Here is a 23,183-nt window from a genome sequence, read left to right as displayed (position 1 = left end):
GCAGTAAATGCCAGCTAATCTAAATTACATGTCATTTTAATTACTGTTACTAATTGGGTGTGAAACTTTAACATTAGCACTAAATTCCACAGCAGCAGTGGTTCCACTTTTCAACTCAATGACAAATTTTTTCACAATCAAAACAATTTGCCTCCAGCTAAAAATAATTCATTCAGCCACTGAAGCTAAAAGAGCAAGAGCTTTATTTACAAGTTTCCACAGAATATGGCATTTATTTAAAAGCGTCTATTAATTGGATAAATGTACCTCATTGGCTTTAATCACCTTGCATGCACTTTTATAGTTAGCATTAGCACTGGAATTAAAATCCCAGCATGACATCTCTCTTGGATGTAAAATAAAAACATGCTTTTCATTTCTTTTAATCTTGTTTTACATTTAATGCCAATAAACACAGAGGCTTTAGGAAGAAAGAAATTATTAAAAATTCTTTACTATATTATATTTTTATGACCACAAATTAAAAAGCCAGTGCAAAACTGTTTTTTTTTGCAATGTAAGGGTATTTCATGTGGAAAAATGAAACAAAAAAAAACAAAAGCAGCTATGCGTTTGTTCCAAGATGTTAAACATTACACTTGGCAACAAAATGTTACTTTTTTGTCATATGAATTAATATATATATAGTATTTTTCATGCTAAATCTAAATACCTAATCAGACTATCACATAAGAATTTAAAATTACACACGTTTAAAATTTACAATAAATGCAATGCAAAGCAGGTTTACAGTTGTGAGTACGTGAAACAGAGTTTATTTGTGTATTTGTTTTTTATTAATTATTGTATTATTTATTTGTATTTTTTATTGATGTACTCTGTGCCAAAGTGTGCTTGAGTGTAGCAAGTAGACTACAAGAATGTGTAAATAATGAAGGCCGGCCATTTGATTACTTATAAGATTGTAGTTAAGTGCACCGTGCCATTGTGACATTCTTTTGAGTTAATAAAGTAAATAAAGCTATTGAGGTAATATAGCTATTATAATAGTTATAACCTGCATGCCCTTTTCCATACAATGTGACAGTAGGGCGTGCTGTCTCTCCTCCAAACCCGCAGAAAACATGTCCAGACGCCAGGTAAAAGTATCAGAAATGATTTTAATTTCTTCTATAATGTGCACAAAGCATCTCCACCTCCATAATACACAATAATAATCAATAATAACAATAATCAATTCAATAAATCCTCCTCTCCACCCAGCAGCTCCTTCACCCTTCCTCCCAACTCCGGCGCAGCTTGCTGGGTTTTCCACAGTCCTTTAAATAGTCCTCGACCCAGAAGTGCTTCTGTCCTTCTGTCACCATGACTTGGGAGTACTTCTGGGCTATAGGGAATATAGAAATTCCTGTGTCTCCCTGCAGTGTTCTCCGATGGCACCCACAGCACCCAGCAGGGCTGTGGAGTCTCACTCCATCTCCCATAATGCCCTGCAGGAATCCGGGGCACCTCCATGCTGCCTGGAAGGACTCCATCTAGCGGCCTGAATGTATTGACCAGGATAAGCTGTTGGCCATCTCTCACACAAATAACTGTAAACCTACTGTTGCTCACCCCTGTACAGTATATACATTCTGGGATCATCTCACCTACAAGTTAGAAGTATATGACCTTGGCCTTAGGAATATCCCTTGTTTATACTCCACGTTCCCAGAGTTCATTTGACATGTCCACTGAGCACATCCTCAGAAATTAACGTGACACATGCTCGAATTGTAGTATCAGCAAAAAGTCGGGGGGCACAGCACGATAAAAGTCAGAATGTGATGTAAGAGTCTCTGTTTGCTGTCTACATGTGACAGAAAGACTCTTCGAGGATCCTCCAGGATCAATGTGCGTGCTTCAATGTTTGATGAATGGGTCAATATAGTGAAGCTAAATGTCGACATACAAATGCATTTGTGGTTCTTTTATATTCAAGTGTCGCATATTCCCTATCGTAATGACACGATACATTTTAAAGGTCTCACATACCATCTTCTATGTAAGGCAATGTACTGTATTTGAGCCACAGAAAAAAAGATTAAGAACATGGTGAAAAGGTCTTCTTTGTGTTTCGGTTTGGTTGTCATTTATTTTTTTATGCTGATAGCCAATTTAGACATTTCCCCTACTGAGACATTAACCTGTCTAATAGTGATTTTAGTAGCATGCTTCTCATCCTGCTTTGGTGAACAGCAGATGTATGACACAGCTTTTTGGAGCTATGATGTCAGTGGTGAAGGAGTCAGCTGATGGACCACCCATGAGTGTTAATCAGTTTCAGGATGTCATGAATCAGAGCTTATCCAGGCAGCACTGGGTACAAAGAAGAAGCCAGCCATGGAGTGTCCGTGCACCTTAGGGCAAACTCAGCAGTCCTATACTGAGGCACTACTGAGTCACCAGTTAACCTTGCATTGCTGTATTTGGGACGTGGAGAAAAACTGGAGTCTCTATAAAAAAGGAAACAATCAGACACAGGCAGTAATTGCAGAGATAAGAGCATAAGAAATTTGACAAATGGGAGGTGACTATTCAGTCCATCAGGTGTGTGTGTGTTTAGCTAATAATTAAGCTGTCCCAATATCTCATCCAGATACTTTTTAAAGGTTTTTTAAGGTTTCTGCTTCACCATCTCGGTAATTTGTACCAGATTTGTTACATGCACTTAATTTTAGCAGCAGCAGCCGATAGGCATCCAATGGGTGTGTTGAATTCACTGAGTTTGGGAGCTGGAATCTCATCCAAGGTGTATTCCTGTTTTGGAACAGCTGCTACTGTGATTTCCTCTGTCATCCTATGTCCCCAAAGTCATGTCAAATCCACTTAATAATTCAATGGTTTAGTTCAAAATGAGCAAATGGAATCCATGTTAACTGGAACTTCAGCGTAAAACGTGAACTAAGCCTAGGGCAGGAGTTAAAACCTGCAAAGCAGCACTTCTGACAAAACAGTTGTGTGACCCAATAATTAAAATGCACATTTAAAGTATAGTTAAAAGACAGAATACACTACAATGGTGCATAAAGACTAAAAAGGCAAAATGGCAATCAGGTTAAAGTTTGACTCAGATATGAGTTAGAAAAGTTATTTTACAAAACTTTGATCTCCAATGAAGAGTAGATTAATTATCATAAAACGCTAATATCTTACTTTTTTACTTTGAGCAAATTGCGAAGGGTAACTTTTCTAATTTCTGAAATGTAATATAAATTTAGTCCTCATTTTCCCCAAGTGCTTTCCTCAATGAAGATTAACATAAGGATAATATTTTAGTGATTAATTCCTCAAGAAAGTAGGGCACTCTGGTCCCTCCAACGATTTAACTGCAATTTACAAGAACTTGCCACTTTCTAACCTATTTGACAGCTGTGTTGAGCTCATATGAAATCAGCCATTTCTATCTGCATTAAAAAGGAGGTTGATATTTTGGGAACAATTGCATAAGCTTGGTGTGACTTTAGACTTGAAAATGAAAAAAAATTATATAACAATTTTGTGTTTTAACTCCTTAATATTGAAGAAAAAATGTGTGGCCGAGTACAGGTATGAGGGGTTGTCCAATTTAATAAGGATGTCCAACAGAAAATATGCCTTTTGTCTTCAATAAACAGCTTGCTTGGGCAAAATGAACAACAAAATAACTGTTTGCCGTCATAAGTCAAGGTCAATCACGGGAGCTCCATCTGGCGGTCTGCTCTGCTTGCAAAAGATGCCTCCTTCCGGGTGGCCGGGCTTCTTATATTATGCAGATTAGAATGGGTGGGGCTAAGTGCCCTCACTGGGTGGTTCCTCGTTGTTGTGGGGAGAGACACAGAAGAAGCTGTTAGCAACATTGCTCCTTCCCGCTCTGGCGGGTTATCACATACCTCGAATGAGCCCGTGAGGAAATCTTCAGATGCCCATCGTCATAGCAGCCACTAAAAAAAAAATGCCACCCCAGCACCTAGAAAATGGCCTGTGTTTTAAAACATTATTATTACAATCTAAATATACAATATACTGTATATTACCCATCATATAAATAATTGGACTTTAGGTTTCATACTAGCCCAAAATACAACAAATATACTTTTCCAGGGTTATATCACATTTGACTATTCTTCTATGTGGTGCTAGAAATCGCATTTCTGTTTAGTGAATCGGTCAGTCCGTTTATTTGCTGTTTATTTGCTCTAAACAACAGTCAGAATTGTGATGTGGCTATGGTAATAGACTTTATACCAGCAGTTTTCAACCCTTTTGACTTGTGGACCAGCAGAAGACTGAGAAAATATTGGCAGACTGAGTAGATGTAAAATATAATAAACTTATTTATTCTCTATCATACTTTGTCCATCAAGTGCCAGAAGTGGACATTCATAATTGGCAGTATTTTCTTGTTAAGTCTGATTTCTTAACAATGTGGGGATTTTGCTGTCCAGATTTGTAACATTAGAACATCAGAAAATTAAAACAATCTAGACAAGAATAGGCTATTTAGCCCATCAAAGCTTGCTAGTCTTATCCACTTTTCTCTAAACCAGGAGTGCCCAATATGTCGATTAGATCGGAAAGGTAGTGCAGGTAGATCACGATGCATTCAAAAATGTTTTTTTTTTTTAATTTTAGTCTATCATATATCCTCCCTATGGCATTTGCCACTTGATTGACAGACAGGACGGCCAGTCTGAGATCTCTTTTCTTCTAACACACTGGTCATCCCGTACGCACGATCAAACGCGTGAGCTACCGCAAAACTCCAGCTATCTAAGTGATCTAGTCAGCCAGACTAAAGGGATTTAAAAAGAATTTGTTGGTTATGGGCTGGATGTGAAATTGGAAGAGGATTTTTTTTTCTCACAATGTCACAATCGAAGTGCGTTTGTCTGATCTGTCAATCTATCATTGATATTCCAAAGAAGAAAAATGTGGAAAGGCACTTTCGAACTGTTCATAAAAACTATGAAACTGACTTCCTTCCGAAAAGCAATGAGAAAGAGAAAGGAGAGGGAACTAAAATCGCAGTTAATCGGACAGCTGTCATTTTTCACTTGGCTGAATTCAAAAGCAAAGGCAGACACACCGAAGCATTGTTCTGGGTGAGTCACTTTATCATTAAAATTAAGAAGTCCTTCCAAGATGAAGAGATGATAAAAGATGCCTTTGTTGAGACAGATAACTAGGGAGAAATTCCTGTTGAGATTTCAAGACCCCTGGCCAGAGAAAAAGGAGTTTCTCCTTGTCATTAAACATGCAGAATACAAGCAACTTAACAACGATCAATGGCTGCTAGACTTGACATTTTTTTTCCAATCTGACCAACATGTTGAATGAGCTTAATTTACTGCTGCAAGGAAAAAAGAAAACCATGGTCAATATGATTAGCTCAGTTAATGCTTTCAAACGAAAAATGCAACATCTGTCCTCAAAGCTGCAGTGCCTTGATTTGGGGAACATCCAAATCCTCGCGTCAGAGCGATAGACGCAATGGATGGCATGTGCACAACAGCATACGCTACACAGAGGAGATTGAAAATTGTCTGTCAAACTTTAATTAATGGAAAAAAAGTAATGATCTGAGTGTTGCCCAATGAAGCGGAGTAAGAGTAGTGTTTCTTCTTCACAAACGTACTCAAGTAAAAGTAAAAAGTCTGGTGCAGTAAAACTACTCTTAGAAGTACAATTTTTTTTAAAAGTTACTAAAGTAAATGTAACTCGTTACTACCCACCTCTGATACTCAAGTGTGTGTGTGGTGTTTGTGTGTGTGTGTCTGTGTGTATATCATTTTTAATGTAGGTAGATCATTTTGACCTGGTCATTTTAAAAGTAGCTCGCAAGCCGAAAAAGTGTAGGCACCCCTGTTCTAAAGTAACAGTCTAGTTTTGAAAGTCCCTAAAGTCTTACTGTCTTCCACACTACTTGGTAACTTATTCCAAGTGTCTATGGTTCTCTGTGTAAAGAAAAAACTTTCTAATGTTTGGGAAAAATTTAACAGGTTTCCAACTGTGTCCCTATGTTCTTGAGGAACTCTTTTTAAAATAATAGCCTTGATCCACTGTACTATTTCCCTTCATAATTTTAAACACTTCAATCATATCTCCTCTTAATCTATGCTAATAAAAGGCAAAGCCCTCACTGACTGACTCACTGACTCATCACTAATTCTCCAACTTCCCGTGTAGGTAGAAGGCTGAAATTTGGCAGGCTCATTCCTTACAGCTTACTTACAAAAGTTAGGCAGGTTTCATTTCGAAATTCAACGCATAACGGTCATAACTGGAATCTACTTACGTACATACTGTATATACGGACATAGCCTGCAGCTCGGTCGCCGTGTGAGCCGGAGTTGCGTCCCTCATCGTCACACCTACCACGTAATTGAGTGCCTGCCCATATAAGTCCATCTGTCAGCAGCTATCCAATAGACACACTGCCGCGAAATATTCACAGGTGAAGGACTGTGCTTATGCAAACGAAGATGAGATGGTCAGGGATAGACTAGTGTTTGGTACAAACTCTGCGAAAATGCAAGAGAAACTTTTAAGTGCCGGGTCTTAGCTAAGATTAAATAAAGCCGTGTACATCGCAAGATCACACGACATAGCACAAGCACAGCTGAGAACCTTCGGTGCATGTACTCCGAGCGGCTCACTTGAACTGACATTGCAGACCTGGGAAAGGTAAACCTGTGCATGCAGTGTGTGATGTCTCAGATAAAGAGGAAGATGAGCTGCTTATTGATGCAGTAGGAAACAAACAACCCTCTGACGCTGAACAAGCCTTTGTACACATATCAATAGGAAAGCAAGGTGTAAAGCTTAAGTTTAAATTACGTTCATAGACACGCTGCCGCTAAATATTCGCAGGCAAATCCACAACTTAATACCGGGAATGCCTGTTAAACATCCTAGATTCACAAGTACCGATTTGGGTAGTGATCACTTCGATAAATGAAACCTGTTCAAAAAACGCATTACACAATTGAGAAGGCAGCAAAAGAATATGAAGCGAGTGACGCATACAAGCATATTCATAAGTGCAGCTACTGCAGAAACAAAGCACAGTGTAAACCTAAAGTTTGAATTAAGTTTATAGACAGGCTGCCGCTGGCGTTTGTCATGCCTACGACGAATATGATATTCACGAGATACAAGTTTAATTAGAAGACACAGGGTATAAACGAGACTTTTGATCACTTTGTAACAGAGTTAAAATTGCTGTAACGGAGTTAAAATTGCTGGTGAAGGACTGTGCTTATGCAAACGAATAGGAAAGCAGGGTGTAAAGCTTAACTTTAAATTAAGTTCATAGACACGCTGCCGCTGGCGTTTGTCATGCCTAAGATGAATACTATATTCGCGAGATACAAGTTTAAGGAGAGGACGCAAGGTATAAACAAGACTTTTCATCCCTTTGTAACGGAGTTAAAATTGCTGGTGAAGGACTGTGCTTATGCAAACGAAGATGAGATAGTCAGGGATAGAATAGTGTTTGGCACAAACTCAGCAAAAGTGCGAGAGACACTTTTAAGTGCCAGGTCTGATCTAACATTAAATAAAGCCGTGGACATCGTGAGATCGCACGAGATAGCACAAGCACAGCTGAGAAGCTTCGATGCATGTACTCCGAGTAGCTCACGTGAACTGACTTTGCAGGAAAAAGACTGACTGGGAAAAGTAAACCCGTGCATGCAGTGTGTGATAAAGATAAAGAGTAAGACAAGCTGTTTATTGATGCAGTAAAAAAGGAACAACCCTCTGAATCTGAACAAGCCTTTGTAGACATACCAATAGGAAAGCAAGGTGTAAAGCTTAAGTTTAAATTAAGTTGATAGACACGCTACCGCTAAATATTCACAGGCAAATCCACAACTTAATACCAGGAATGCCTGTTAAACATCTTAGATTCACGAGTACCTATTTGGGTAGTGAACACTTCAATGAATGAAACCTGTTATCTTTACAATGGTTGACAAACACGGAATATAACTTGAACACAACACATCCTCCAAATATGAACCTGATTGAAAGAAATAATGATAATCAAATCCTTGATGTCAGCAGCACTCATAACAGTGACAAAACAATTACATTGACAATCATGTTATGTTATTTTTAAAATGTTTCCTTTTCTTTGTCATAACTTCTTTAACACACTACTTCTCCGCTGCGAAGCGCGGGTATTTTGCTAGTCTTTAGATAAAACTGAAAATGCTCAACTCTTTTAATCTTTCCTTATAATTCAGACCCTGTAACTCTGGTTCCAACCTAGTCACTTTTATGTCTTTTTTGTAACCCAATGACCAAAACTGCACACAGTACTCCAGATGGGGCCTCACCAGTGCATTATAAAGCTTAAGCATAACCTCATTGGACTTGTAACATTAGATCAGAGGCGCAGGTCCTCCTTTGAGTTTGGAACATTAATATTTATTCACTTTTGTTTGGAAAATTGAGGGGACGGTTTTTTCCACTTTGGAATTCATGTGTTCAGATGATTTGATAAGATAGTGGTGGGTGGTGTTACCCTTTGGAGTTTGAGTGTCTACACACAACATAACATAATTCTTTATTTGAAATGTTGTCTGAAAAGGTTTCACATTGGTTAAAACACTTAGCCTGGGAATTAACTGATTTTTTTATAGATCAGCAACAACATTCCACAATCCAGTACCAGTAAGTGGACTGGCATTTGGGAAATTTTGGTTTAGACCACAAGGTTGCTGCTTCAGTTTCTGTGTTTAACTGACTGTGTGACAAAAAAGCCTGTTGCTTACAGGAATACTCTACCCAACAATTATTTTTTTTATTATTACTTACTGTTGTTTGTATCATTTACCACGAAGAAAGACTGAACCTCATGTTTTCATGGAGAATGGCGATAACAAACCTTGTGATACAATTGACTTCTACAGCAACCATCATGGGCAAATGCTGAATAGAATCAAAAATGTTAAAACATCCATGAATAAATCTCAGATTACTTGTGGTGCATTTCACTTATCCAGTCGTATGCTAACAATGTCCAAAAACACATGGAATTTTCACAATAATATTGTTAAATAAATATTTCCAGAAAATGAAAGTAGTCCATGAAAGACAAGGTCATTCAAGTGAATTCAAAGTGATGAATTGAGGAGAGAGCTACTGTCCAATGAACGAAAGGTTGAGGTGCACCTTAAATTGAAAAGGTCTTAAATTGACAGTAATCACATATACAGTTGTGCCTGCTCATTTTCTTAATGGAGTTTGGATGTTCTCTCCATGGTTATCTTCACACATCCCCAAAGATGTGTATGTTAGGTTCATTTCTGAGTGTGACTGCGGGCGTGTACATGTGTTGGACTGTTACCCTGTTCCTGCTTTATGCTTGATGTCGTTGACATGGGCTTTGGACCCTTAATTTGTTTGTGATTATTTTATATTTCAGAATTGGTATGAACCTCTGGTTCATTACCTTACATATAAGTGTAAGTTCCAATCTACAAGATTATAAGCATAAAAACCAGTAGACTGAATTAGGTTCTAATGATGGCAGTTCTGGTGATGTTAAATTGTACATTTTTGCACAATTTGTATTTATGTTTGCCTCCAATCTATAGTCATATCATTGAATTAATATACTTTTTATACAGTTACAATTTAATTTGACTAATTTTCCAACAAAATAAGGGTTCTCAGCTATCTTTTCTCCTAACTTTAAACTCTAATAAAAAAAAGGATTAATGTCATAATTCCACAGATCTGTAACTCATAGAAGGTATATTTAGAAAACTTGATGCTAGACAGCCAGAAACAGAAACATAAGTACTGGACTACATTTGTAAAATAATTATACTTTGTTCAATTTTTATTTTATCCTCTTCTGTCTCACAAGAATAAAGTCCATGCAAGTCACCCAAAGGTGTCTTGTTCTTCTTTTAATAAGTGAACTAATAAAGAATGTCAAAAACTAATTCAGTTTGTACTAATATGAGGCAAACCCAGAATAATATAACTGCGACAAAAAGATTAGAAAAAAAAAAAAACTCAATGTAATGAGCTGTAAGATGTGTGTTAGTTAGACAGACATTTAGTTTCCGTTCCAAAAGGAATCTCCAGAGGCTCAGAACTGAACAGTTGTTAACATACTTAGCTTGATTTTGGTTTCCACTCACTTGGCAGCTTTTTCCCAGTTTTGAAGCATTTTCCTTCTGTTAAGCAGCTTGCATCTTATTCACGACAGATCTATGATAACTTCTGACATACCATACTTAAAATGCACTTTAAATACTTTACTAAAATAAATGTCAAGCTAATTTAACAATTTATTATTTTTCTCTGACAAAACGTTATATGATCTCAAATTTGTTTGAATGAATTTAGTTAATCACGGACAATAAAACCCAAAATAATTAAGCCTCATTGAACAGAGTAGCCTTTTGTTTTGACATGTATATACTAAGGCAGCATTAATAAAAATGCCCTAGTCAGCCCATTCCATCTCTCATTCTTCTACCTACCTGGTGAATCTAATATAAACTTAAGAAAATTTACAAGGGTCAGTTACTCAAATCTACAGAAATGTACTTAAAACATAACCTGTATTTTGTCCTAGCTACATTGCGTTTCAAAGAATGGTAATAGAATACATTTTGAAATATTTCATATCTTCTGCCTTATGTGTACCCTCTACTGTATGTTCTTCTTATGCCTTTCAACGTTATCTTCATGGGTCTCAACCTGCCTTGGCCAGCGCGTCCTCAATCACATTCCCGTAAAGCCTGCTTCTAAGACTCTGTCATTTTAAAGTGTTCTGCTCACCTCCTGTCTCATTTTTGACTACCACCAATGGTAGACGGGCCCCAAGTACCCACATAAGACATCATTTATATTACAAATACTATCCATGTTTGAAGGAGACTCTCAATGTTCCTCCTATGCTTTTCCTTAGTATTCTCTTGTGTGTCTCTTGCCCAATGAGACTGCTCAGTCAGAATGGACAGAAAATCACATACAGATGTTAGTGTATTATTATATAGAAGAGTACATATATGGCACTTTTCTGTAGTGGGCAGCACTATAACTTCTGATTCCCAATTTCAGGAGATTAAGTTAAATTGCAGCTTGGTAATGGTCTTTATGAAGTTTATCTCGATATCTGGATTGGTTTTCCTGACACAGTTCAGTTTTCCTTTCACATCACAAAGACATGTGTACTAGTTTGACAGATGGTTCTAAATTTTTTCCATATAAATGAATGTGGTGCTCATTGAGTTCTATGACACATAAAAAGAGCTTTAATTGTGTTTTCCAGTTGAGACCTGCATACAACTTGTCCAACTGTAAATTAACAAATGGCTTTAAATTTTGTCTCATTTATAATTCTAAATATTTCCCTGGTGCATCATGACTATGCATACTATCCCATAAATGGTGGCATCAATGCCAAAACAAAATGAACTAAGCAACTAGAAACTTTTCAGAGAAGCCTCTGAATTCCTTGGGTACCCAAAATAAATTTTATCCCAAAAAGTTAATTCAAGGTGCTATTCATAACACTTGCTTTGATAGGTATTGTGATACATGTTGATAATAGTTATGCATAGGTAAAGGCCATTGTTGTTATAGCATATTATTTTTTTCATTGTTTCCAAACAGGTCTTTTAACCCAAATACTTATTTTACATTCATCAAGCTACACCTTGTATGTGATTTAAATATTTCCCACATCTTTCATTCTGTGCCTGCGTATTCAAACTCATAATTCTGTATTTATAATTACAGAGCAACCTCACATAGTCAGCCCTTGGGTGGATTTGGATCTGCGACACTGTGGTTTGGCTCACAATGCCAGTAGCACTATGCAAAACTGAGCAATGGGACTGGCATCTCTTAGACTTGGTCAAAAGGCAAACATGGAGCAAATTCAGTTTTCATTAAAAAGAAATGATAGTAACAATGCATTTTGCTAGCACAATTAAAAATAAATAAAAAGCTCCGGATATTACTCTTTCTAGTTAATCCATATTCATGAATACTCTTATCAGACTTAACAGTAGAATAAATCTGCTTTTGTGATAGAAGCAAAAACAAATTCTTAAAGTGCTTTGAAGTAAAGTCAGTGCTGTTGTAGTGTGATTAACCAATATGATTTAGGCCAGGCGGTGCACTTCATGCAGGTTTTTTTGGTTACAGTAAGAGTAAAAAACAAAATACTACACACTGCTTTAACGCTGAAGCAGAACAGGCACAACATACAGACAGGTCCCCTTTCGCACACATTTTCTATTCAATTGCTGTCACAATAAGCTTGTACTGTCCAAAAAAAATCAGACATGATTGATGTGATGCAATAAAGGCAGAGAAACTGTGTTATGTCCTTTTGGAAATACTCTCTTGGCAGTGATGACGTTTGCTTTGCTGCACAGGGTTTCTTTCTTTAATGTTAAAGTGTCTTACACTTTAAATAGGCTGTTGTCCTAATTGAAAATAAATTGAGCATTATCAAAATAAGAATCTCTTAATGATGCTTTGTTTTAAAAATAAGGCAAACACATGCTTTAACAATCCAGTAACCGTATGCAGTAAGCTTGCAAAGTACAGACAAAAAGCTGAAAAAATATGACTTTTTTCAGTTATTATTATCTAGTTCAGCGTTGAGCAACGTCAGCCTTGGGGGACTGCAGTGGCTGCAGGTTTTTTTCCAACTTGATTACTTAATGAGACAATAATTATTGCTGATAAAGCACCTATGGCTCAAGTGACATTTTTCTGCTTCACTTTACTTGTCCTGCTTGTTAAGATTTTGAACTTAACTGTATGTCTTAGTCTTAAACAGCTGCATTCACTCTTGTTAATTGCTCCTTATTAGCAATAAGACATAGATGACAAAGAAACCAGAAGATTTCCATCTAGCTTGTTTCAATTTACACTTTGGTGTATTCATCGTGAACTATTTGGCTTAATAAAAAAACTTAGAAGGAATCTGAAGAGAAAAAAAAAATGACTGAAAAGTACTCATTTGTTTTAGGCTTCAAATCATTTGGGTGATTTCCTTAGAAAGGAAAAAAAATCTACGATATAAGAATGACTTCACATTGCAGAGTTAAAACACTAACATACCATTAAATTAAAAAAGATAGGTTGTTGGCAGAGATTGTTTTATAATTATGCAACTGGGTTGATACAAAAACCTGACACCACGTTTGCCCTCTAGGACCAATGTTGTTCAACATCTGGTCTAGTTGTCTACTAACTAAGACAGCAGTTCACATCTGGACATCAATGTCAATAAATGGGCATCAACTTTCCAAGGTGAATCCACTCCACACAGCCGGTGTCCTGCAGCTTTACAGTGTTATGGACGCAGGTCCACTTCTAGCATGGTTACTGTCTTCACAGACATTCATGTGTTAGTCCTTGTCTTGCACTCCAAAACATGAGGCTGAGTCTCAGTATTTTAGCAAAACCAACTTTATTCAGCTTGAAACTGGAACAGCACGGTTATTTAATGTTGCAGGATCTACCACTCTCCTATGCACAGACACAGCAATCAGGCGGGGTCGTGGCCAGGTTAGTGGCCAAGTAATCCTGTTCCCTGTGTTTATAATGTTCCTTGCATCACCCATCGATGGCAAGTGCTTATAGCGCATCCGCAATTGACTCGGATCTGCTTTAGCTGCAAGCCACTCCAGTGTTGGGAGCCTGCAGTTGCCCCGGCAACTGATAAACTATCTTCCACAGACGTGGCGATCACGCTTCAGGACGCTCTTCAGCGTGTTGTCCCACTGGGGAGAATCCCAAACAAGTTTAGAAACCTTACAATATACTGTACATATGTTCTTCTTCCTGTTCACCTTTTCCCACTTCTATATGGAGTTGATGAGCTTGATCAACCTTCTCCAAACAGCTTGGTCCTGCACCTCCTTGCTAGTCAAGCCCTTTCCTGCAGATCTTCTTTTACTTTACTCATTCACCTCCACTCTGGCCTCCCTCGCTTTCTCTTTCCCTGTACTTTTGCCCACATATCCATCATCTCTCCACAACAAATGTTTGTACAACTTTAACATACTTTCCTGTACTTTCTTAGATATTTCTCCCACTTTTGTTCTTCTACCTATATATATATATATATATATATATATATATATATATATATATATATATATATATATATATACACACACACATATATGCAGCATATTTTAGGGGAACCTACACAAAGCAATATGGATTTATAATAAAAGGCTGTTTAAAAAGTTTACTAAGAAGTTTCAATTGATTCATTCTTTTTAATATAAAGGTTATAAAAACGCTTTGTTGTAGAGGCCTGGGTTGATTAAATCTTCCATCCCCATCCATGCTTTTATAAAGCAAAATATGTTTATCATAATGTATGAGTGAATGCATCTGGAGTTTTGAATGTCATATTTCAGCTTCAGTTATTTATTTCTTTTATTTTAATCACGAATAGAAAGTTAAAGATTCTGACCAAACCCTCAGATGTAAAATATTCTGTCAAGACTTCATCACCTCTCTTTCTGAATTATGTTTTCAATTTTGATTTCTAGCATAAAGAATTAACAGATTAGAATGGATGCAAAATGTTTTTTGTAAAAACAAGTCATGAGCCAAATAGAAACAATTTAAAATCTTTTAACAGTAGCCAATCAAATAGTAGTGAATACACATTTAGCTCTGCAGTTTCCAATTTCTGGGACTCCTTCACCGGGTCATGTCTGTGTTATCACTTCTGAAGGCCCACCTTTCATTTTGCTTGTCATTCCTGTGTTTATTACATTTTCGGACTCTTCTTCACCTGCAATTGCTCACCCTGGGTATGACGTTAATCTGCATCCAGCCCTGCATGTAGGCCCTCCAACCTGCAGGGAAAAACTTGGGGGTTGGTGGCAGAATTGGCACTCCAGCCACCATAAAACACCTCCCACTGTTCCATTCCATCTGAACTAGTGTGGTGCTGAGGTATCACCCGTTGCATGGCTGCACGCGGGTCTGAACCTGGATCCTGAGTTGGTTTGTCATGTGGTGGGTGTGGCAATGCACTGTATCAGTCTGTGCTCCTAACCTCATCATATGTCCATCATAATGGCGCTTACCATGCCATATTCTGTATCAACTTTAACTGTCAGTCTACTGCTGTGTACATTCATTTTTTAATATTTGCATTCATCTTCTGTTTGAATTATCAAATTTTTCTCTCTTTCCTTCACTTTGAATCATATTATTTTGATTTTTGCAAGGCAGCTTATGATGGTGTGCTTGATAAAATGTGCTACAGAACACAAAAAGTATTTGACTAGACAGAGTAAATGTATTGCCAAAGTGCTGACAAATAATATTTAAATCAACAATAAAGACACTAAGAATTTAGTCTTTAGTGTAAAAGAAAACATTATAAGCTTTATGAAATAATATGGAAAAAGTGATGAAGTTAAATACACACTAAGTCTTGAGTTTCCATTTACGAATTTGACTGATGCCTTTATCCAAGGTGACTTACAACATTTATGATACACTTGGTTAGATTTAATTTGGTTTTCCTATTGGCTCACAGGCAGGTTAAATGACTTGATCAGGGTCACACAGTGTCAGGAATGAGATTTGAACCCACAACCTCAAGGTTTGAGGTCCAAAGCCTTAATCACTACACCACACTGTCTGCAGTTAAAAAATAAAAACAGTTGAAAAAGCAAGAGCAGAAACTAAACCATTACTTCACAAAATTGTTATTTTAAGTTATGAAACAGGAAAAAGTCAATGTGTAGGATGCAGTTAACAATGATTAAGAAACCAGATGTATCCTGAAATGTACAGGAACAGGCCGTATTGCTTAATGTTGCATACCTGCAAGTTGAGGAAAAGAATAAATAAATAAAATCTGTCCAAGAGGACATTGTTCAGTGAAATTAATACAAACCAATATAACACTTTCAAAATGTGTTGCTCTCCAAATGTAAGAGAACCGTGGGCTCTAATATTAGGAAAATGAACTGCTCTGTTTGTTTCAATGCTGCAGAGACTTTCAGAAAACAAAAGTTTATCTAGGCGGACAACAAAGATTTTTAACAACAGGCGGCCACCAGTTCGAAGGTACGGCAGGATAGCAAGTGAGCGCAGCTGAAATCAGAACAATTTGAACAGACAGCGGCAACTGAGGTGATTTAAAATGCACTGACCATAAACCAAGCCTGTTTGATTAAAGAGTGACTCTGTGTATTTGTAACTTTTGTCTTCAAGACTTACACTTTATGTGATTGTTACCCCTTAATGATTTGTTCTTTTTAGGATTTAGTTACATTTTTGCTTGTTCAAAGACTAAAGTGGAATTTTAAAACACTGTTCTAGCTGTTTTTACTATTTGATTTTAAATCTATTTTCCATATAAATATAAAAAATAATGTTTCTTATCAGATCATAAGAGTTTAATAAATACTTGTTAATTTTTCCCCTCTGTCTCATTGTGTGACACTGACCAAATCACGTAACTTCCGTTACACAAATTATAAAAATATCTGTAAAACTGTTGTAATGTTTTCAGATATTGTAAGTCGCCTTGCATAAAGCCATTTGTTAGATATATAATAAAAATCTTTAATAACAGCGATTGGAATCACAAAATGGTATATGAATAAGAAATATGTCATTACAATACTTACAAAGTAGGAACTTAGTAATAAGAAGGATAAATTGATAGCCAACTAGAAACTTCACTAAATTAAGGAAAGTACAATCACAACACAGTCCAGTTTCGCAGATGCAGATGATGGTGCCGTAGTTATGAAATAAACTCCCCTGTGAAGTCTCCAGAAAGTTATGTAAAGTTTTGTCCTACTATGACGCTGATGTGTGTGAAGATTTGGAGAAGTTGGGAGAACTCCCAGACAAAGATATTTTATAACCCAGGTGAAATCACACCAACAAGTGGGCACAGGACAGGAACATAAATTAAGAGAAATCTGTAATCTGATGGGTGTAATTGTAATCCAATTGAAACAAAACGACACCTCCAATTGTGATCCTGCTAGCTTGTCATGGCTTACTTTAAACTAAGCGCATTCATCTTTAATCTAGCTGCCCTCATGGCAACTGCCAAAGCTGCCCAATGACTCCAATACTTCAATACTCCTATGGTTGCTGGGATTTGCACCCCATTTAAGTAATGGGGTAGAACACTGTCTGTGGTTTTCTGCAATAGGTCACAAAATTCACGTACCCACCCACAAATAGGCAGATCCGCAAATCGTAAACCCGTGAATCACAAGTCTTAACCTGTACATTTATCGTTCCAAAGACACTCCATCTTATGAGTCTAAAGCTCAAAGTAAGCAACAACATTAAAAGCTTTAACAATCCATATTACATAACCCATATTAATTAAATGATGGCACTTGTGATGGACTGGCTCTCTATCCAGGGTCGGTTCATACTCTGTGATCAATCTTGCTAGGATAGGCTCCAGCCTCCTGCAGCCCTGACTTGGATTTAAAAATCAATGTACGTACGTATGTAACTACGTAACAGTATGTAATTAATGAATAGATACGGCCAGTCTCAAATTGTGGACTTAGATAGTAAAATAGTCAACTCCTAAAAGTGAATATCCAAAAAACATTAAAGAAATTAAATTAAATGAAATTGTATATGCACTCTAAATGAAAGAAGATCAACACACATATGTGAGGAATGCAGCAGGCTGGATTGGTGATAAAATTCTTCAGTGTGTATTCCTTGTGTTAAGCAACTGAACTTTTTCATACCAAAACATAACGTGTGCTCATATATGATTGAGACAGAGTCCTGATTACATTTAAAATTTGCTCCGCACTGACAAAGCATCTTATTTTGAATTGACTTTCTTTAAAAATTAATACCTAGTAAAAGTATTACCCTATAAAAATCACAATTTGTACCAGCTGGATTGCTGGTTTTGTAGTATAAATGCTAGGAAGGATTATTTCTCTCATTGTTTACTTCATACAAGCAGACAGAAAGAACACAAAAGATAATGTAAAAATGAAAAGGCAATGCAAAGGGTTCACTTTTACCATATAAAAGCATTGGACTTGTTACTGTATGCAGTAAAATGCATCATTATATATTACCAGCTTTTTGCAGTCAGTTTTGAGGTGATTTAATCTTATAGAAAAATATTTGAACTTCTCTCTCGGTAGTGATAGTTATATTTGTTGTGAGGTACTTGCTTTTAGTTACCATTTAAGATAAAAATAAGCCAGTAGAGCCATCACTAGAATTGTTGATTGCCAGTATCTTCTGGCTGATACCATTGCAGATAAAGAACACTTCAATTTAATCAGCGCAGTGAGTGTGGTTTTAATATAAAGGCAATGGCAGAGTTCAATAATTTTTTGTGGATTATTGGGATTAAGTCTTTAATAGTCATGTTTCATGAACATTGTTACATTAGCTTGGAAGCCTGAATGGTTGTTGGCAGTTTATTTATTATTTTGAAAACAGCAGTACAAAACAAATTGACTTTCAGCAATGTTTGGAATAGCATTAAAATTAAAATAAAGAATAAAATTTGTTATGTATAAAATACTTCATTTTTCGTCTGTTATGTTTTCATTTAACATTTTTGTACAGCACTATAGTGGACAATGTTAACAAATGATTTTCGTTACCTTCAACTTTCAGTCCACAGTTATATAAAAAATCCTGATTTCATTTGCTATTTATTAAATTCTCTCATGTACTTCATACAGATTATATTATTTTGAAGAACAGAATAAAAAACATAAATACACTTTACTGAATTAAGTCAGTTTCGAAATAGATACTGATATAGATATCTGTAGATGCTGTGTTTGATGTGTTTCCAAAAACACAGACTTAACACAGAATATCTAATACCTTGCTTTTCAATATTCATCATTCAGCTAACAGAGTAGGAATTAATCCACCCATCCGTGAATTTTCAGAAAATGATTAATAAAATCAACATGAATGAAAACATGCTAATAAAAGAATATAATTTTTGTATGTTTTCCCTATGCAAAATAGTCAAACTGTACAGTACTGTTAAATAACTGACATAATATACTTTCATTTTGAAATATTTGTTCATGTTAATCTTAAAATCAACTGTAGATGGCAGTATAGACAATCTTAAAAGCATTGATTACATTTGCATTTCTTCATCTATCCATTACATGAAAGAATATTTTTAATCAGTCTGGAAAGAACAACTTTGCCAGTGTTTAGTGTGAAAATCTGAATTCCCCAAATACTAACAGAATGGTAGTATCACAGGAAAAAGGAAAGTACAAAACTATTTATAAGAAATGGAATTATTACATCTTATTGACTGGCCTTGAAATAACAAAAACTAAAGGCAAATAAGAACAAGAGTTGTTGTTGGAAGACTAAAATGGTACACAAGATAAAAAAAAACAGAAAAGACAAATTTGCTGTTGCGTTACTTAGGAATTTTGGGAGTAACAGGATGACAAAACAAAGAAATGCCATGTGGTGGTATGAAAGCCTTAACAGCCCATATTTCTAGCCAAGAGAAAATAATTCATTTTAAAGATTTGGTCAAGCCACAGAGGTTTGCTTTGTTTACCTGCTTTTACATATACAGTGCCTGCAAAACCAACTAGTTCTTATGGAGCACAAATTAAATAAAACAATGCTGAGAAAATTAAACGTTCCAAATGTACAAAAATCCAAAAGTAAATAAACTGTAAAAGAAAAGAACATTAAAAAGTCTTTTTTTTTTTAAGAAAAAGAAAAGCTGACAATCTGAACCATGTCCACAGTGTCATGAACTGGCAACTATATATTATTTTTTCTTTAGATAGATAGATTGATAGATAGACACTTTATTAATCCCAAGGGGAAATTCACATAATCCAGCAGCAGTATACTGATACAAAGAAACAATATTAAATTAAATAGTAATAAAAATGAAAATAATTAAAATAAAATTAATGTTCGCATTTACTCCCCAGGGTGGAATTGAAGAGTCGCATAGTGTGGGGGAGGAACGATCTCTTTAGTCTGTCAGTGGAACAGGACAGTGACAAAAGTCTGTCACTGAAGCTACTCCTCTGTCTGGAGATGACACTGTTAAGTGGATGCAGTGGATTCTTCATGATTGACAGGAGTTTGCTTAGTGCCCGTCGCTCTGCCACAGATGTTAAACTGTCCAACCTTAATCCTACAATGGAGCCTGCCTTCTTAACAAGTTTGTCCAGGCGTGAGGCGTCTTTCATCTTTATTCATTCTATAAGATGGCTGAATATGACCTTACTTAAAGTTTGGTTAGAATGTCAAACCAAACTAAAACAAATAAAGTCTTCTCACCTTAAAAACACAATATCTACAGTCAACCTGCCAGTTTACTTCACATGTAGGAAGGGAGAAATTGGTGGAATTGGGCAATGCATTCCTCCACCGTTTAAAAGAGCTGTTGATGGTCACATACAAGAATCATTATGATCTTCCAAGGTCTCATCTATCCCAAGTAAGGCACACAAGATAAAAAGTTAAATTCATTACCTAGGATGCAATTTGGTATCATCACTTCATAGATTATGGAGAGCAGCACAACAGAAAACATCATTTGTCATTATAAGCAGATGAAGATAATTTGCAAATAATTTCAAATAAATATAAATAATGGCAATATAAAAATGGTAACATTCACACAGTCACATTTGTGGGTGCAATTTCTTGAGCATTCCATTGTCTTTAGAGTTGGTTTATGCTTGGGAAAAGCATTCAATTCCTACTGCAGACTGTTAAAGGAATACTCCACCCAAAAGCGACATTTTTTTTAAATGTTACTTGAATTGAAGATCTGCCTTTCCCCCTCATTCAATGGTCAAGAATCCTGTTGTCAATTCAAAAGCAAAGTATTATGGGATACCTTTCCTGTTGATGTTCCCCGATTTTTCTGGAAGTAACTAATAATAATATTTTAGTAAAAAAAAATGTGTTTTGGACATTTTGAGCATACAACTGGAGAACTGACAGCTGGATTATGCAACACAAAGAACATCAGGGTTTTTTTTTTTTCTTTTTTTCCATTGTTTGCCATTGTACAGCATTGGTCACCTTTGGGTTCTATTATATGATAAAACCTTTTTGTCACGTTCTTCATGAAAACATTAGATTAACATTTCTTCTCAGCCATCACTACAAACTACATGGAGCAAGTAACATAGCAAAAAAAATATCATTTTTGGGTAGAGTGTTGCTTTAAAGTATGATTTAGAGACATCTAATCAGAGGTTTGGAGATGTCCACGTCTGAATTAAGCACATGTTAAGAAGCCTTTTTAGTGCTCAAATTAATGCTATAGACACACATGTTGTGTTCATTCTTAACTACTGGAATACCATGGAGTGTTTATATTATGTGTTGAATTTGGAGAAGTAAAGCAATAATTAATGTACATAAATTAACGTGTTTTTCTCAGATAAACAAAACTGATAGCAAAGATATTGCATAGGCTAAATAGCTGGTGGTTTACAATGTTTACAATTTTCATCACTGAATGAGCATCGCTTTCAAATGAAGCCTTTGGGCTTTCTGCTCTCAGCCAATTTTCCAAGCAGGAAAAAGACAACATGTTTCAATTATGCTTTTTATTTTTGTTATGGTAAAACATTTGAAGGCATTGTGCAAGATCCGTACAGACTGATATTTTAAATAAACTGGTTATTTTTCAAGTAAGAATTTGCATTATGGAAATGGTATTAAATCCCTGGTTATATGAAAGAGAATATGGATAGTGGGTAGAAAGAAATTTTCAGTGAAACATAACCTCTTCCTTGCTAATGAGCTGAAAAATCAGCAAAAAAATAACAAAAAAATGGGACATTGACATAACTTTGTGTCTGTCAGCCTTGCTGATTATAAACAGGCAGCATTGCACTCCTAAAACTGACTTCAACTTCAATGTGTCTTTTATCTTGCCACAGGAAAGAAGACAATGGTTCCTCAGTGTACTGGATGCCTTCAAATTGGGTCTCTGCTTGGAGTACAAAACTTGCATTGTGTTTCTTACTCTAATTAATACAGCCCAAAAGGAAAGCTGCAAGCAGAGGATGTGCTTTACAGCCTGATGGAAGAAAGTTTGCAGAAGAAATATTCAGGTTGTAGATTTCATCACACACACCCTGGAAGTCTGTTTCCAAAATGCAGCATTCATGTAGATGTAGATGGTATTTATTTTGCAAATAAGACATCACAGGAAAAATATGACTAGAAGTAATGTGAAAGCCTGTTAGTGCACTGGTATTGTTAATGCATTTCTATATTATAAATTAAAACATAAGCTAACTGATGTGTTTTACTGACCTTCCAAAGGAATCAGACCATTTGTTTATTTCAAGATAAGAGCATGTGTCCTTCGTTGTTTGCCATATCTGCCATAAATACTACATCTTTTGTGACAGACAGGCAGCACATGTACTCAGATGTGTAAATAAGGTTTATTGTTGAAAATTATTTATTAAAACTTTGAAGTAATGAGTTTGTCTTAAAACTCTGTGCATAGTACGACAGTTGGTAATCTACCATTAAAATTTTAAATATCTGGAGTGTCAGTAGTATTTTTTTTTCCCTTTCAGTTCAGCCATTATTAATACACGAGTAACTGGTTTATTCACACACACAATTAAAGGCATAACTTGGTAGATAAGCTGGTTACTCAATAAAAACTCCATCTTGTTCATTTTTTAAAGGAGCAGCCAATAAGACAAGTACCCATTGTTCTCTTTAGTCTGGGAAAAAAATCAGCAAGGCTAATGTTCTGCCTTCTCAGCATATAAAACAACTTTAACTTCATGACTAATTTATTTTCTTTGTCTCATCTTAATGATCACAGAACAGACCATTACAGCATACTCTCTTCAAGTGCCATGGTCAAAATAAATTGAAGTTAAATTAATTTAATGAATAAATAAAAAATGATTTGTTATGCAGGTGTGCTACAGCCATGTTACAATACTTGCATAAAAACTGCAACATTTACAATTATTACGTTACGTTTAACAATGGTAACCTAAAATGCAGCACACGACTATAACCACATTACATGAGCCAGTATCACAACCTGTATAATTTAACATATGCTCCATGCGCCGTCAGCCCTTATAAAGGAGACCATGGTTGATGGGATGGAGGGGCCAAACCAGAGTGGCCGCTGCTTGTCAGAAACTACCAAA

At 36.1% G+C, this 23,183-nt stretch overlaps 1 protein-coding gene across 1 annotated transcript in view; it reads left to right on the top strand.

Moving 5' to 3' along the window:
* Window positions 1-22,552, top strand: part of ca8 (carbonic anhydrase VIII) — a 170,890-nt gene extending 148,338 nt beyond the window's left edge. The window contains exon 9 of the mRNA XM_039754564.1: window positions 21,936-22,552. The gene's annotated coding sequence lies outside the window, so the exon portion shown is untranslated. The remainder of the gene's footprint in view (window positions 1-21,935) is intronic.
* The last annotated feature ends 631 nt before the right edge of the window (window positions 22,553-23,183 follow it).

The sequence above is a fragment of the Polypterus senegalus genome, chromosome 5 (genome assembly GCF_016835505.1).
Source record: "Polypterus senegalus isolate Bchr_013 chromosome 5, ASM1683550v1, whole genome shotgun sequence".
Classification (NCBI taxonomy): Eukaryota; Metazoa; Chordata; class Cladistia; order Polypteriformes; family Polypteridae; genus Polypterus; species Polypterus senegalus.
The sequence above is the reverse complement of the archived record's forward strand: the minus strand, read 5'-3'. Positions and strand labels throughout refer to the sequence as shown.